We start from the raw sequence: 16,644 nt of genomic DNA, 5'->3' as shown, positions 1-16,644 counted from the left end.
AAAGAGCATCTGATTAAATGCTGCAGACGCAAACGGTAAACTGGACCAGACAAGAAAGAACAAAGAAAGAGAGAGAAATAAAAGGGCTCCGTTTCAGAACCCAGTGAACTGCCTACATAGGCGACTTTCTAACCGTAATAGAATCTCATAAGTGACTGATTTAGAACAAGTTTCCCTGTAAGCATGTAAACTCACATTCATAATTGCAACTTGTAAGCACATGCATCTTTAAAGTTGAGATTTGACTGTTACTTATGTTGAAGAACAAATATTTGCATCTAAAAAGGTAACTTCAGACCTTATTCAAGCTGGTCAAAAGAAATGACTTCATGAAATGAAAATTAACATTTAATATTAACAGTCTAATATTGGAGTGTATTTTTTAGAAATGATTGTTGTGCATGTGACAAAATCGAGTCTCACTTGGATATACGTCACAATAAGGGGAAAAAAATTGTGAATTTGATCGCAATTTCAGGCAAACCTCTCATGCCAACTTTAACATGTTGATAATACAGCAGTGTTAATCTCTGATAAGCATAAAATACATAATACACAAATATTGGCTAAAACAGTAAATATTTTTAGTTTGATACTTTTTATACTTTTTATTCTTTTTATACTTTGATGTTGAATTAAATACATGTATACTAATCCACAACACTTTCTGGTACTTTATTTATTTATTTTTTTAGATTTATTTATTTGGTGCATTGCATTTAGGGATTGCATTTCCCACCAAGGCTACATGCAATTCTGCCCTAAAGTCTCATAAGTGCAAATACATTTGTTATATAATTTTTTATAAATTGATTGGCAAGCAGGCATTAGGGTAACACGACTTATATTTAATTTTTAGCTGAGATACTATACATTGAGGTACATTGCATTCAGCAGTTGCACTAGCTGCAAAAATGACATGCAGTGCTGCCTTAGAAATTTGACCAGATTATTTACTATATTGCTTTTTCCTTTTATAAAAGTCTTCTCATTGGAAGTGCACTTGTGCCGCTTTAAATTGCTGCCTACTATCTAGGTAGCTTTCTAGTTCTAGTGTCTGAGTGAGAGACTGTAAGCCCTGTCAGTACTGTAGATGCAATCAGGATGGTTATTAATCTCGAGGCTGACAGCGTAAGAAACAGCTGAAGAAAAGCCGCCCATTAGTATTGGTGTTTCTCTACCTGCGCACCGCACGGGCACGATGCAGGAGAGCCTGGTTGTCTGCTGCCTTCCACCATCACTCTAAGGACGAGAGGTCAGAGAGAAAACAACCGCTGTGTAGACTCCAGCCGGAGCGGCCGCCATTGTCTCCCAGCCGCATATGAGAAAGTTCTCTCTGCGCCTTTTGTCCTTGTGTCAGCAGGCAGGACATTCTAAATTATTTTGCTCAGCTGCCTCCCTGAACTCTTGCTACGGCACGTCAACACACACATCATCCAGACACACACACACATCGGAGACGTGAGTGTGTGCCTGCACTGCCCTAACATCCAGCACAAACCCTCAAAAACCCTAATACACACACACACACTAACACACTAGCATAACATTGGCTAAGGATGGAGCACAGCTCCGGTTTCTTGTTAGTGTATTGATTAGTCATTTAATTGGTAATTACTGTTCAAGTGCACACCGTTCCCTTGTTGTAGGGAAATTTTGATAACATATTTAGTCATTTGAGCTTGTTAAATCAAAATATTCTGATGAGATACAACAATGCATATTGACATAATTGGCTGTACATTGTTAAACCAATACGCCACTTACAGTGGATTTACAACGGGATGTCTTCAAGGTGATTAAATACCCAGAGGTTGTCGAGTTTCTGGTTGCTATTTGATTGAAGTATCTGGTTTTATTAGGTGGTGGATTGCTCTCTGTGCTCTGATTGGTGGCTTTCACATTGCATCACTGCTTATTTGTATACAGTATAGACGAACCTGCAACTTTCATTGAAAGTGAATGACATCCGGTGTGTTTCAACAAATTGCTGTCAGTGTGAACAACCCCTAACTATGGTTAAATCAATTGCTGTATTGCTTTTACAAAATACTGGCAACAGCAATATGCTTTCCTACTTTTTGTTTATTGTATTTTTTAAATGGACTGAAGGAAGCACATTTTGTTTAGTAGTCTAATATTCAGTTCAGATAAATAAGCATTCTTCATCAAAATAGTGAGAGTAACAATCAATAAATCAATGAATGAATAAATAAATAATAGCAATAACAAAAAATAGTCTGTCTGTCAATTGATATTGTACCCATGTATATTTGCATTTCATTTCATTTTAGTCTTCTGGCCTGAAACATGCACGTTCAGACATAAACATGTAAATATGTAATTTCCATTTTCATTGCCCATGAAAAATTTTACATTGTATTATCATATGCGCAAAGCATCACCGTAATGGTTAATGCCTCACCCGGTGAAGTTTGGCTCCAGTGTGAGCTATATAAGTACCCATTAAAGAGGGTGATGAAATAGTCCTTAAACGCATGACATTACACCTTAAATGTGTTTTTCCTCACTTCAGCCGCTCATCCCTGCTGTGGTTAACAACAGCCATTTATCTAAATGGATTTCAACTGATTAACCATTTAAGTAATAATGATCGGGGCAGTGTAGACTCTGCATTAGCCGCTAATTTGATAGGAATGTGTTTCTAAGGTTGTTTACTAGACACACACTCACACAGAGTGAGATTGTCTGGTTCCTCAGGACTGGGGTTAGGGGTTTGTCCAGTCACGTGATGTGCTGTTTTTTAACCTTCTGCCTGCAGACTTCGCTGTCAGCTTCCATCATTTCAACTGAGCTTGGCAGAGACTTCATGAGATTTTTTTTTTTCCTTCCGTTCTTTCTTTCTCGATGGAAACACATGCTTTGGAGAAAAAGCCAAACAATGCTGGCTCTGAAAGCACAGCTCATGAAGTGATGTGTTTAATTTAATGCAATGCTTTAAATCATGGCAACATCATTGAAAATGTCTTCATTTGCTAGTTGTACTTTCTCCTTGAACCGAGTACATAATTGTGTAACAGGTCTGGTTCTGCTCAACCGTACAGAAACAAAGAATAAGAATCTACAGTATAAAAAGAGATGAGAAACGCAGTTTAACTCATTTAACTGGTTACACATGAGCGAATCTCATTTTCAACTGTTGTTTTTGCTATTATATTCTCTTAATTTAGTTGTTAGGTGTGCATGTGAAGTTGAGCGCTTCCCACATTACTAATCTCAGACATACAATTTTATCTATTGATAACTTAATTACTTACTTAGAATTTAATATCGTTTTAGCCATAATTGTATTGTTGCAACGTGGATTTAATCCTCCAAGAATACAGCTATGTTTTACATATTAGCAAACAGCCTAAATCCTTGGCTGATTAAAGGAATAGTTAACACAAAATGAACAATTCTGTCATTATTTACTCACCCTCATGTAAGTCCAGACCCGATTGATGTTATTTCCAATAACTTATGTGAGGAAGAGAATTTAAGATGCCGTCCATGTCAACTTTAGCTTTAAAATCTCATTCTTCATGCGTCATTTTTTAAATTTGACTTTCAGTTCGCTTCAAGCTGGATTATTATAGAATCAGACTCATAATCAGAATGAGCTTTATTGTCAGGTATGTTTGCACACACGAGGAATTTGTTTTGGTGACAGAAGCTCCACAGTGTGACATAATGACAGTGACAAGACTAGACACAGATAATAAAAATATACAAATATACAAAATGGACAATGTGCAAAAATTTGTGCAAATTGTGCAAATTTTAAATGTAATAAGTATGTGTGTTAAAATAAATAAATAGATAACTAAAACTAAATAAACATTTACTGAAGTACAATAGAATATAAAAAAACTTCAAATTTTAGTTTAGTTTGACTTAAAGTACTAAAATAACTAAACAAAAAAGATTAATAAAAATGACAAAAACACACAATGATATTACAAAAAATGTAACTGAACAATTAGTGAAAACAGAACTATAACAATAAAATCTAATTCAAAATCATCAATTGTTTTTTTTTTTAATAAATCAAATGAAATATAAACTTAAACTTAATTTATTTCAGCTAGTTAGTATTTCAGCTAGTTGCCAAGGCAACATTTCTTATTTTCATTTAGTTTGACTTGAACTAAAACTAAAATAAATTAATGAATTAATAAAAATTGCAAAAACACAACAAAATGACTAATAAAATATGACTAGAAAATATAACAATGACATTTAAAATATACATTTTGGGGAATTTTTTTTTTATTTTTTGTCTTTTTATGAGCAGACAATGTCTCTACAAACATTACATGGAAGAGAGCATGTCAACAAACTCAAGGTAAATAATAACATCATAAATATTGTTTTCAAATGAAGTCTTCCTTTAACAGAAACGACAGCGAGACTCCAAGAGGCTCTAACCAGTCAAAGGTCGCGATTTGTGCAGAACGGGCTTAAAGAGGGAATAACGGGTAGGTGACTGAGATGAGAGCCGGTGAACAAAATGAAAGGTTTGGTTTCACATTATATGATGATGTGTAGCCAAGTCCCTTTATGGTCTCGGGCTAACGTCCTAATGGGGACAAGCTCGCAGTGGATGAAGCCCACAGAGGATAAGATACTAAATCTCGCAATAAAAGCAATGTGATTTACAGTAAATTCCAGCAGGCTGACAGCGCCACAGCTGAGGGCATAAACACGCTCCTTTCAGCCGAGCTCCTTCTCTCGCTGAGAAGTACAATTGCGCGGCCAGGCGTTCTGGCTCACCAGCAATGACTTTGATAAATAACCAGGAAGTCCCACTGTTGGCTTAAAACTAGAAGTTGTTCAGTTGCAATTCTGCATTTGTCCTCCTTTAATGGGTATGGAAGTGGCTTTAGCTGTAATCTGGCATTGATTGATTAGGTCTCAGTACGGCTCCCACCCCGCCTCCTCCGTGGAAATAGACGACCGGCCGCAGCTGAGCGGGCTCTTACTGAGCGATGGCTGTATTAGGGCCCTGCACGCCTTATTTACCTGCAACACAAACACAGTTAATTCCACTTGGGTGGACGGACGGAGGGTGGACTCCAGGAAAACAACAAACGAGAAGTGACATGTTTTCCTTGGCGCTCGAGATATCTAGTGAAGAGGAAAACAACCATGGATTCATAGAGCTGTAGCTGGCAGCCGTTAAAGAGACAGAATGGACGCGGTTTACTGCGAATGCAATGAAGTTTCTCATGTCTATTAAAGCAATAGCCACGGGTGAGGGCTGTTTCTTAGCATTAGCACAGCATAAAAGTCACCAATGTTCAATAAATATCTACATTAATCCATAATATATATTATTTATATAGCAATTGGTTGACATGCAACATAGCTAGGTACATTAAAATAAAATACATGTCACAGATATATATATATATATATATATATTTGCTCTCTATACCTCTCTATATAAATCTGGATATATACACACTCGCATAAAGTGATTTATACTGTATGATATAGAAAATCTGCCTTATTTTTTATTTTATTGCAAAATGTAACTATCGCACAGCTCTAGGATACATATTATTGGATATGTATTGTATTAACTTAATCTGCATACATACAGTACACTCGTGTAAATAGACTCTTCCAGTCCAAATTTCTGTTACCATGATTTTACCACGGTAAGGTCTGTTCATAATCGTAAGCATTATGCTAAGCTACATAGACACAATATAGACAAAATATTTAATACATACGCCAAGTAATATAGTCTATTAGCTAAACGTTTGACCGTTTTACAGTTGCAACTTAATATAAAATATGCATAATGTGTGTGTGTTTAAATGAAAATTTTACAACAATTATGGATTCCAGTCAAAATTTCTGTTTCTTTTCAAAGTTGACTGTTATACGAGAACTCAATAAAAAAAAAAACTACAACGATTTTACCACGGTAAGGGCTGTTCATAATCATAAGCATGATGCTAAGCTAAATAGACACAATATTTAATAAATAGTTTAATAGCTAAGCTTCAGGCTTGCTTTACAGTCGCACCTTGGCACATTGATATAAAATATGAATGATGTGTTTATTTGAACATTTAACAGCAATTATGTATTCCAATCAAAATCAACTGTTATAATATAAGAACACAATGCATTTTTACCCGGATTTTACCATGGTAAGGGCTGTTTGAAATCACAAGCATGATGCAAAAGTAAATTGGCACAATATACGCATAATATTAAAAACAAGTTTGTTAGCTAAACTTAATTTATATAAAAATTAATTAATATAAAACATGCAATATATGCATTTATTTGAATATTTTATATCAGTCATGGAGTCCAATCAAAATTTCTGTTTCTTTCCAATCAAAATCAACTGTTATATAAGAACACAATACATTTTCTACCATGATTTTAACCAAAGACTATAGAATGCCTTAAAGGGACTTTGTTTTAAAGTAAGGGCTGTTCGTAATTGTAAGCAGAACTAAATAGAAACAATATAGGTGCAATATTTAATAAAAAGTTTGTTAACTAAACTCACAATTTGTTTATTTTAGCATTTTACAATGGCTTTGAATATGGCAGAATTAGGGATGCACGATATTGGATTTTGCCGATATCCGATATGCCAAGATTTTTCAACTCATTGTAGCCAATACCGATGCCGATACCGATATATTTCCTTTTGTTTGGAAACAACATCAAGTCTCTCCTGTGCAGAAATTATAAGCAAAATATTTTTAATTTTGGTTAGTTTTTAACAAGAACTTATTTATTAGAATTAAATAAAAAAGAATTAAGTTTTTTTTAACAGTACATTGAAGCTTTGAAAATAACTATAAATAAACTATATATATCAATCGCTGCATCCCCCCCCCCCCCCCAGAATGATGCAGTGTTAACCCTAACATTTTATTTTAAGATTTAACATTTGTAGATGGTCTAAAACAAAAGAGTTGTAAAAATTCTGAAAATCTTTTAGAGCTCATGATTTGTTTAAAAAATAAAACATATTACACATTAATGAATAATACTTTTCATGTAAGCTATAGCTTCTGACAATTAAATCAAAACATACCCATTATTTTATGACATCAATTACTGCTTTATTTAATCAGAAACACAATCTAAATGTTATTTTACTTTTAATTTAATTAGAAGTAGGCCAACAGCGCCCCTTACAGATTAAAGCTCCTTTCTGAGCGGGCGCTAGGACCCAGGGGAGGCTGCCGCTGCACCTGCTATTACTGTTTACTCTATCACACACCGAAAGCATCATTCTGTATGTGCTTTCACAGATTAAATGCAGCTATCCAAAACAGTTAATCTAATCGTCATTGAGACAAAACTTTGCTTCAAGAATGATACACACTGCTGTGGTCTAATCACTAGCACACCCTGAGCACATGTGAGTTAACCCATTCCTCTATCGGCAAGACATATCTGCATACTTTTGCATATCAGGGCAATACCGATATTTACATTTAAAGCTATTATCGGCCGATTCCGATATCATTCCGATAATATCGTGCATCCGTAGGCAGAATTTAGTTTAGCTTTTATTCCAAGTCAGAAACAATCAGTTTTATAATAGTCCTCAGTGCTTCAGCTGTGGTTTTATTAGTGAGCGACAGTTTAGTGAAAGCAGATCAACATGCAAAATGCATTCTTTCGAAATCAATCTATCTGTCTATACAACAATGGCCTCAAGGGTTTATCGAGTGAATCCGATATATAGGATACATGACTTCAAATCAACATGTGCGTATATTGAACTGAAACAGCACCAAGACTTGACCACTAACAAACGGGGTTTGTGGACGATGTTTGGTGTAATGAAAAACAATGTTTGTTTTGAATGAGGCACGAGAGGTTGCAAATGTAATTTCGACAGAGAGCCGGATATTGATTGTGTTTTACCAGCAGCAGATCCATTTTAATTAAATATTAAATACGAATGCAGGACACAAGAGCTATAAGTTGTTTTCAGCTGATCATCGAGCATCTTCTAAGAAATCACAATCTGCGCCGATGGCCCTATTCTTTAATCAAGTATTTAAATCAGGGCTGGGCTGAAACGCAATTCATTTAACATTCAAAGAATACTTTAGTTATTTTTAACAGGAGGTCTTCGTGTATGAATTTTAATGGAGACACTTAAATGGTAATTATTCTACTCAGACTCAAACGCAGGTAACAAATGGAATTCAATCAGTGGCTATGCATAATGACCATCATTAGGAGACAGAAAATAATAATGACATCCTCTCCGCATTAGAGACACGCGCTCGGCGAACTAAACCCGTAGCCATTATTGATCGCCATGGAGATAAGCAATTGTCACTTTCCCACAGCATTGTGTGTGAATGTTAAATACAGCGGAACGATCCTCACCCCCCACACACATTTGGTTTGCTGCTTTTTTTACTTCCATTTTACTGAGTGACAGAATGCGTTTGGTGTAAAATCTTAACGTGCGTCTGGTGCAAACGGATGGACGGCACTGCACTTTTGGTTATTGTGCAAAGGTCACATGACCCTCTTCATGCTGCTTTTGTGCTAATGTGAAAGGTGCGCTGACATCACTTCAAATGGGATACAGAATATGCAAATGACACCATGGAAGTGATGGAAGTGATGGATAGATGGATGGATGGATGGATGGATGGATGGATAGATGATGGATGGATGGATGGATGAATGGAAGGATGGATAGATGATGGATGGATGGATGAATGGATAGATGTATTCTTGTAACATTTGAATGAACTATTTGTAAATGCATTATTTGTATGTAGCTGCATGCATCATGCAGTTAATTGTCTTAAACACATCATTTTTTTTGGCAATTTTTGCACAAATGTGTTGCGTGCAGTATAAACATATTTAGAATTTCACAACTTTTTTATTAGGAAAAAAATGAGTATACTGTGCAGTTTTGACGTTGTCATGCAGTGAACCTTTTTTTTCAATTGTACTGTGATTAATTTACATGCAATGTTAAATAGACTAAAAATGAATTTGCACTAGTAAAGGCAAATATTTTGCAGCCCTGTGCATTAAATCGTCTAAGATTTAAATGCATGAAAACATGCACACACTATAGATGGATTGATTATTGGAGTATGTTGTGCACACATTTATTTGTATTACTAATATTATTTATTTGATTAAACATTTTGATTCAAATCCCTCTTAAAAAATATTTGAAAGCCATAAATAGTTACTGAAGTTCACGCCAAATATCTGCTGATTAATATACCTGGCCAATATATCAGTCTCTACTTAGAATAGAAAATTATAACAAATGTAAGAATTAAATGTCAACGCTGAAATGCAAGCAGAAAGCAAAGAGCGTAAAGTTAGTTATGAGTAAATACAGAAGCGTGTAAGACACTGGTTATGAGTGAACATTGAAGAGTGTAAAGTTATTGTAATTGTGTGTCAGGCGGATGCTGTGGAAGGTGAAGGACAATGGTGTTCATTCTGGCTCTGAGCCAGTGGGCAGCACGCGCTCGCTCTCTCACTCCGTCCACTCGTCCGTCCTGCAGCTTTTTTTCTCTCGCCATCTCTGTCTTTCTGTTACACATGCACATATTCACAGGTCATTTTCCCTTACACACCTAAACGCTGGCTCTCTTTCTTTCTCTCTTCATCCGTCGGCGGCACGTGGTGCGCTGCGTTGCAGTGCCGGGGTCTGAGCCCACCCCAGGTGAGACAAGCTCCGCTGCTTTGATGGATCTGCCATTTCAGCCCTGCTCTGTCCGACAGCAGGAGCCCAGGCCTTCACCCTCTCCCTCTTTCCCCCGCCCGCTCATCTCTTAATCTGAGAGAGAAAATATATATCTTATATCTCACAGATACATCCCCCTGAGCCGGCTGGAACAGCACTCATCTGGAATACAGACCAACATACTATTATTTATTTAATGCACTGACAGAGAGGAGGAAGAAACAAATGGCAGAACGCAGACGTGAGATGTAGGCAGTGAGTGAAACGCATGAGAGTTTGAGCAAATTATTCAGAACAGTCCAGAACCCGTGGAATGGATATAAACACTGTAAACATTAAAGTCAATGTGAAATGAGCTTCGCTTTGTTCTTTACATTCACTGAAAAGATATTGCTTGTAAATTTCACACATTATGACAAATAACACTAAATTAAATGTAAAATTTTAAAGCAGAAAGACTGAAATAACATTTTCTTGTAGAACACACTAGAAATAGAACTAGAACATACAAGAAATAAATGGGACATCTGAATTAAATGTGAAATTATTAAGCAGTATGACTGAAATAGTAACATTAATAAGCTTTGTTCACAGCTTCGAAAAATCATTTTTACAGTGTAATGTTGCATATTTCTAAGTCGAACAGGATATTCACTGAGAAATAAGTATGACTGAATTAAACAATTTCAAAATGCAATTTTGAAGTTGAAAGACTAAAATAGTATTTTTTGTAAAACATACTCCAATAACCTTTATCTACAACTGAAAAAAACAACACCATTTTTTTTTACAATGTATTGTTTCATATATCTAAGTCAAACTGGATATTCAATAAGAAATATTATAGATTAAATGTAAACATTTTAAAGTAAAAAGACCGAAATAACTCAAATAATCTTTATTTATCTTCAATATATATATATATATATATATATATATATATTTACAGTTTAATGTTGCATATTTCTAAGTCAAACTGGAAGTCTTTTTTTTTTTTTTTTACAGTGTATTCTGAGTCAAACACAATATTCAATGAGAAATAAGTAGGATTGGACTTGATTTTATCATTGGGAATGGATTGGATTGTGAAAAATGGATGTTATGTAACAGAATAGATTGTAATGGTTGATTGAAAAGTGTTAAAAACAAGTGGGTGTTCACAAATACATGATTGTACTGCAGGTTGCCAAGTTGTTCTTGTTGTTGTTGGCTTTTCTACTGATGGATGTTATGCTAATGCTAATGCTAATGCTAATGTTTCCCACAATTAGACACAGCTGATGTGATGTGCTGTCATAAAAATACGATTTCTAGGATCTCTGGAAGAGAAAAGGCTTGATTTTCGTCACTACAACTGGTACTTGAATGACTTTGTTTACTTTGTCACTGCATAGCACATAAAATGCTAATGTCAATGTTTTGCACAATTAGACATAGCTGATCTGCAAATGTAATCACAAACGGGATGTGCTGTCGTAAAAAACAGGATTTCTGGAACAGAAAAGCTTTCGTTTATTCACTGTTACTGGTAAATTTGCTTAACTTGAATAACGTTGGTTGTTCACCGCATTTCATAATGAAGAGGGCTTGTTCAGCTCAAAGAAAAGATTTCAGATTGATTATAAGACCAAGATCATGCATTAACACAGTAAACAAGGTAAATTTCCTTGTTTCATCTTGTTCAATCCATCAAAACTACTAGATATACAAACACTCAAGAGGTTGATGGTGTGCGAAGATTCAAAAATATGCATTTCAGATCTCACAAATGTCTTGTTAATTTATGAACACATCAGAGACTAAAGCCCTTTTGAGGCTTGGGAAAAGGGAAATGTCGTAGCCTCTCGAATGGATATCAACTGGCAGATGTGTTTTTGTCTCCCTGAAGGACTGTGGTTGTGTAAATTAAACTTTTTTGTGCCGTCTCTCACTCAGTATGTGCCTTATAACCATGTTTCTTTGCTACATTCACATATGATGATCACTGGGGCCTATTATATTTAAAAGCCTCATTGAGGTTTCCTGAAGAAGGTCACAACTGTTAACCATAAAATGTCATTTTCAGCAACAATGGTCAGTGTTCAGGGAGACATGGTCAAAGCACATGGTTTTAAAATACCCACTAAAATACAATTTTTCCTTCCTCTCTCTGCATTCGATGTTGAAGTGGAACTCCTGAAAAAACCCACCCATGCCAAGGCCGTTCAATTAACGCCTCTCCCTTTCATGACCGCCAGGAGTGTGATTGAGAGAGAGAGAGAGAGTTAGATTCTCTGTCTATCGCGCTAAAGTGCTGCGTCCGTAGCCGCCGCGACCCAACATCCTTTTCACAGCTGGAATATTCCGGGAAATGCCTGATATGCTGTGAAAGGGTCTAACAATCGGTACGAGTGAATGGTGCAGGGCTCGATATGCTTCAGAAATAATAACTCCGAATGCAAGAAGAGATTCTAATTCACATATTAAGAGATTTATCGCTTTATCTTTAGCAAGGTCATTCACATTCTTAAATTCACTTCAGTAAAAGCTTGTGAATATCAAATAATTATGACAATCAAATTGTAACGATTTTGCTTTACTTCTCAGGTTGATTAAATCACAATACGATACGAGTAAAGCGGCCTTGCTTTTTTATTAATCACTCTCGATGTATAGTAACAAAAACCTCACGCTATTACAATACTTATATACTTAAACTATTTCAATTTCTTCAGGGACAGCGCAAAGTAAAGTGTGCACAAAAAACTCAAAACTAACATGAAATCATAAATGACCCTGTTCTTATGTTCTAATTAAATACAAATATTTGCAATCTTTCACAAAAATGTAATAACTAGCTCCGCTCCAGTATATAATTCAATACTAGTCCTGTTTATCTGACACAACGAGGATCTTACAGTACAGAGGCTAATATAATTAAACTTGAATATATGCACAATAAATGCAACTAATAAAATTAAAAAAGGATTAATTTAAATAAAATCAAGTAATAAGCATCAGCATTCAATAAAATATCTCCAAAAAATGCTGGGACTCGTTATTTGAACCAGTTCATTTGCATGAACCATCTGAATGAACTGATTCATAAAAAGGAATCATAAATAAGAGAGTAAAATAATTATGTACTGCATTGATGGCAAACGAAACTAAAACCACATTAATTTAAATAAAATGAAACAATAAGCAGCAGATTTTAGTGAAATATTTACCAAAAACATGCTGGGACTCGTTATTTGAACCAGTTAATTTACAACTAATTCACTAAATAGAATCATATTTCCCCAATATTATATGAGAGCATAAGATAATTGTTTACTGCATTAATGACAACTAATAAACTACACTCTAACACACTAATTTATATACTGTAAAAAAAGCAATGAACAGCATTCAATAAAATATTTCCCAACAAAGACTTTGGCCCCATAAGAACGTCTATGCTGTGATTCAAATGAATCTGTGAATCGTTATTTATGCCAGTTCATTTACATGAAACGATGGACATTTACAATGCTACTTTTTTCTACTGATAAATGTACTTATGTTAGTCACTACTTTCATTTAGTTACTGCCCAACACTGAATGTCCGTTAGTGTCACTATGTAAATCTGTGCCGATCTGTCATTTGGTTTCTGTGTCTAATTAAATAACTTTATTCCCAGCATGAAGATCAGTCACTGGTCCTTCAATTAGAGCCATTAGCATATGCCAATAGAGGCGTTTCATACTGGCTGAATGATGTCAGAGCTTCACTTCACCTCTGATTTTATCTGAAACAACTCCAACCTTATGAAGAGACAGAAAGAGAGAGTTGTATAATGAGATTCCTCAATATAAAGTAGCAAAATTAGCTGTTAATATGTAAACAAACAACACTCAATTTGATAAAAGAATCACTGTTATCACAAAAAGAGATGCAATCTTAATAGGAAATATATTTTGAATAATAATTATGGTCTTTATATTAAACAGATTCCAGTTCCAACTTTAATTTTTGATATTATATATATATAAAACATGCAGCAAATCAGCATATTAGAATGATTTCTGAAGGATCATGTGACACTGAAGACTGGAGTATTGATGCTGAAAATTCAGTTTTGCATCACAGAAATAAATTACATTTGAAAAGATATTTTGTTTTTCAGTAATTGTTTTTACTGTAGTTATTAACATGCAGCCTTGGTGAGCATACGAGACTATACATACACACACAAGCAAACAATTCAATATTTGACGTCAAATATCATCCACTCAGTCAGCCTGACTTATAGATCAGTCCATTCCTAATTATTTATTGAACACTGATATCTTCCAACATGTTACTGACAGTCACTTCACTACAGTTTTAGGAGGTTTTAGCCATTGAATTTTGTATCTCAACCCATTTCCCATGGTAAAATTACAGTAATGCTTCTCATGGCTAATTGCTTTAACAAAACAGCAGCAACAGCACAATGATAACATACACCAGTGCCCTTTTTTAGTTGCAATCAGGCACAAAATCACCAGAAAATGTGTCCCATTGTAATGCAGTTGAAGACTATCTTCCCTCCATGTTGACTTCAGCAAGCATTTACCACGCCATTGATCAGTGTAAATATTAATAAACAGCTATAAATAGAGGCTACATCTCACCTACAGCAGCCTCCTCTAATACCTCCATTACACATATATACACTTGCTCAATATATTGACTGCAGTGGTGAGGGCGAGCTGATAGAAAACGCATATTTTCAATGTCAAAACAACAAAGCGGGCCAGACTCCTGCTGCAGATATTTTGCATTATAGATCTGAACAGCCGAGAGAAAGATTTGGAAGCATGTGCGAGGCTTACAAATCACCTGCTTATTATAAGAAATAAAGGAAAGTAGCAATGCACGCAGAACAAGAACAAGTGTTAAAGTTTCATGCAACTTTAAGTTTGGCTTCCCAAGTTACATTTTAGACTTTACTGCAGTAGTTTAATACTTCAGTGGCAAGTGGAAAATGTTTTTGGGTCCATCTGTGCTGTTTCTCAGTTGATTTATATGAATATACTAAATGGATGTCTTTGACCGTTTCACTTAGGTTGAAAAACATTTCAGATGTGTCTAGAGACACCTTCGTTCTGCTCAGGCCTTGATTTCACTGATTGCTTAGTCTGTTAATATTTACTTTGAATAGCTCTCCCAAACATGAACATTTGCTGATAGTTTATTCACTCCCAGGCCATTTAAGATGAAGATGAGTTTGTTTCTTCATCAGAACAGATTTGGAGAAATGTAGCATTCCATCACTTGTTCACCAATGGATGATCTGCAGTGAATGGGTGCCGTCAGAATGAGAGTCCAAACAGCTGATAAAAACATCACAATAATCCACAAGCAATCCACACCACTCCAGTCCATCAGTTAACATCTTATGAAGTGAAAAGTTGTGTGTTTGTAAGAAACAAATCCATCATTAAGATGGTTTTAACTACACAATGCCATTTCTTGACAAAATACCACGAACCATAATAACGCATCCTCCAGTTTTTTAAAAGGAAAAGACTAGTTAATATCAGTATTTGTGGATAATTTTGGTAATGTTCATTCAAAAATGGACGTGCATGAGCTCAGACTATTAAAAACCATGCAGTGCTCAATAGAAGAAAACAAGTTGATAAAAATTATCTAATATTTGGTGATAAGGCGGCATAAGAAATTCAAATTTTTGTAGGCCTGTAATTTTTATAAAGTAAAAAACTTTAACATTTTTAGTCAGTACGTTTTAGTTCTTTGAAAACAGCATCATATGACTTGTTTAATATTTTGAATTGCATTTTATTTTTATATTTTAATTCTGATTTTGAAGTTTTAGCAATATTGTTGTGTTTTGTAATGTCTATATAGTATCAAGCTTTAGTTTTTTAACCCTCAAGTTGTTTTCTGATTATTTTGACTCGGAGCGGATTTTATACATTATGCAAATATTTCCACGTGCGAGGGAGAATTTGATCGGGACATTTTTGGCAGGTCTCAATCAGCCTTCTCGTTTAGATAGACAAAATCCTTTTTTGGGAGACTTTGAGCTTTGTGACCTTGCAGATCTTACACATGCACAAACAGCTACATAACACACTAAAGAAAAAGGAAAACATGAAAACGTTAAATATGACTCTTTAACAAAAACTATAGGATAGGATATCGATGATACTATAATGACTCTTTGTATGGCTGAATTGCATTATTATAAAAGATCAAGTATAAAATATTAATGACTATAATATGTGTTTCACTCATTTGCTGGTTTGTGTGCATTTCCACAATTCACAGTTAACCAGAATTTCTGAGAAATATCAGTACTGCTGCATTGCAAACACAGTAAAATATTCTTCCAACCGAGCATTTTAGACAGATGGGCAGATAGTTAGAGGCTAAAAGATCTATATGCGATGAAAAACACTTCTGTTTTATGCTACATTGAGTTTCCACACACAGCCGAAGTACGTCCTGATGTTTGTAGTCTTTGCCTCTCTCTCCCACACACACACACACACACACACACACACACACACACAAGTCATGGTGAGCGATGGACTCCTCAGTGTTTACTCACTCCAAACCAAATGATCTCTCTGCAGCTCTGCCACTTCAGATGTGAAATGGAATTTGCCGGCCTGTTCTATTCCGAGTCCATTTCTCTCACTGTGCGCTTTACCAATTCCCAAATAGAGTTCACTCGCTCACAGATAATGTTTGTGAGGATTGAGCTCGACTCCTCAGCCGTTCAGCGGGCCCTGGGGAGGGACCTCCGGAGAGCCTCGCGAGTGGATTGGAAAGCGCACGACGCTCCATTTCATTTTGCACTATTTGCCAAATTGTGTTTGTTCATTTGAAGACGGTTGGATATCTACATTTAGTTGTGCGATTGAGCACCGGAACAGGA

This window comes from Barbus barbus (genome assembly GCF_936440315.1).
Source record: "Barbus barbus genome assembly, chromosome: 10".
NCBI lineage: Eukaryota > Metazoa > Chordata > Actinopteri > Cypriniformes > Cyprinidae > Barbus > Barbus barbus.
This window is presented reverse-complemented; position numbering follows the sequence as displayed.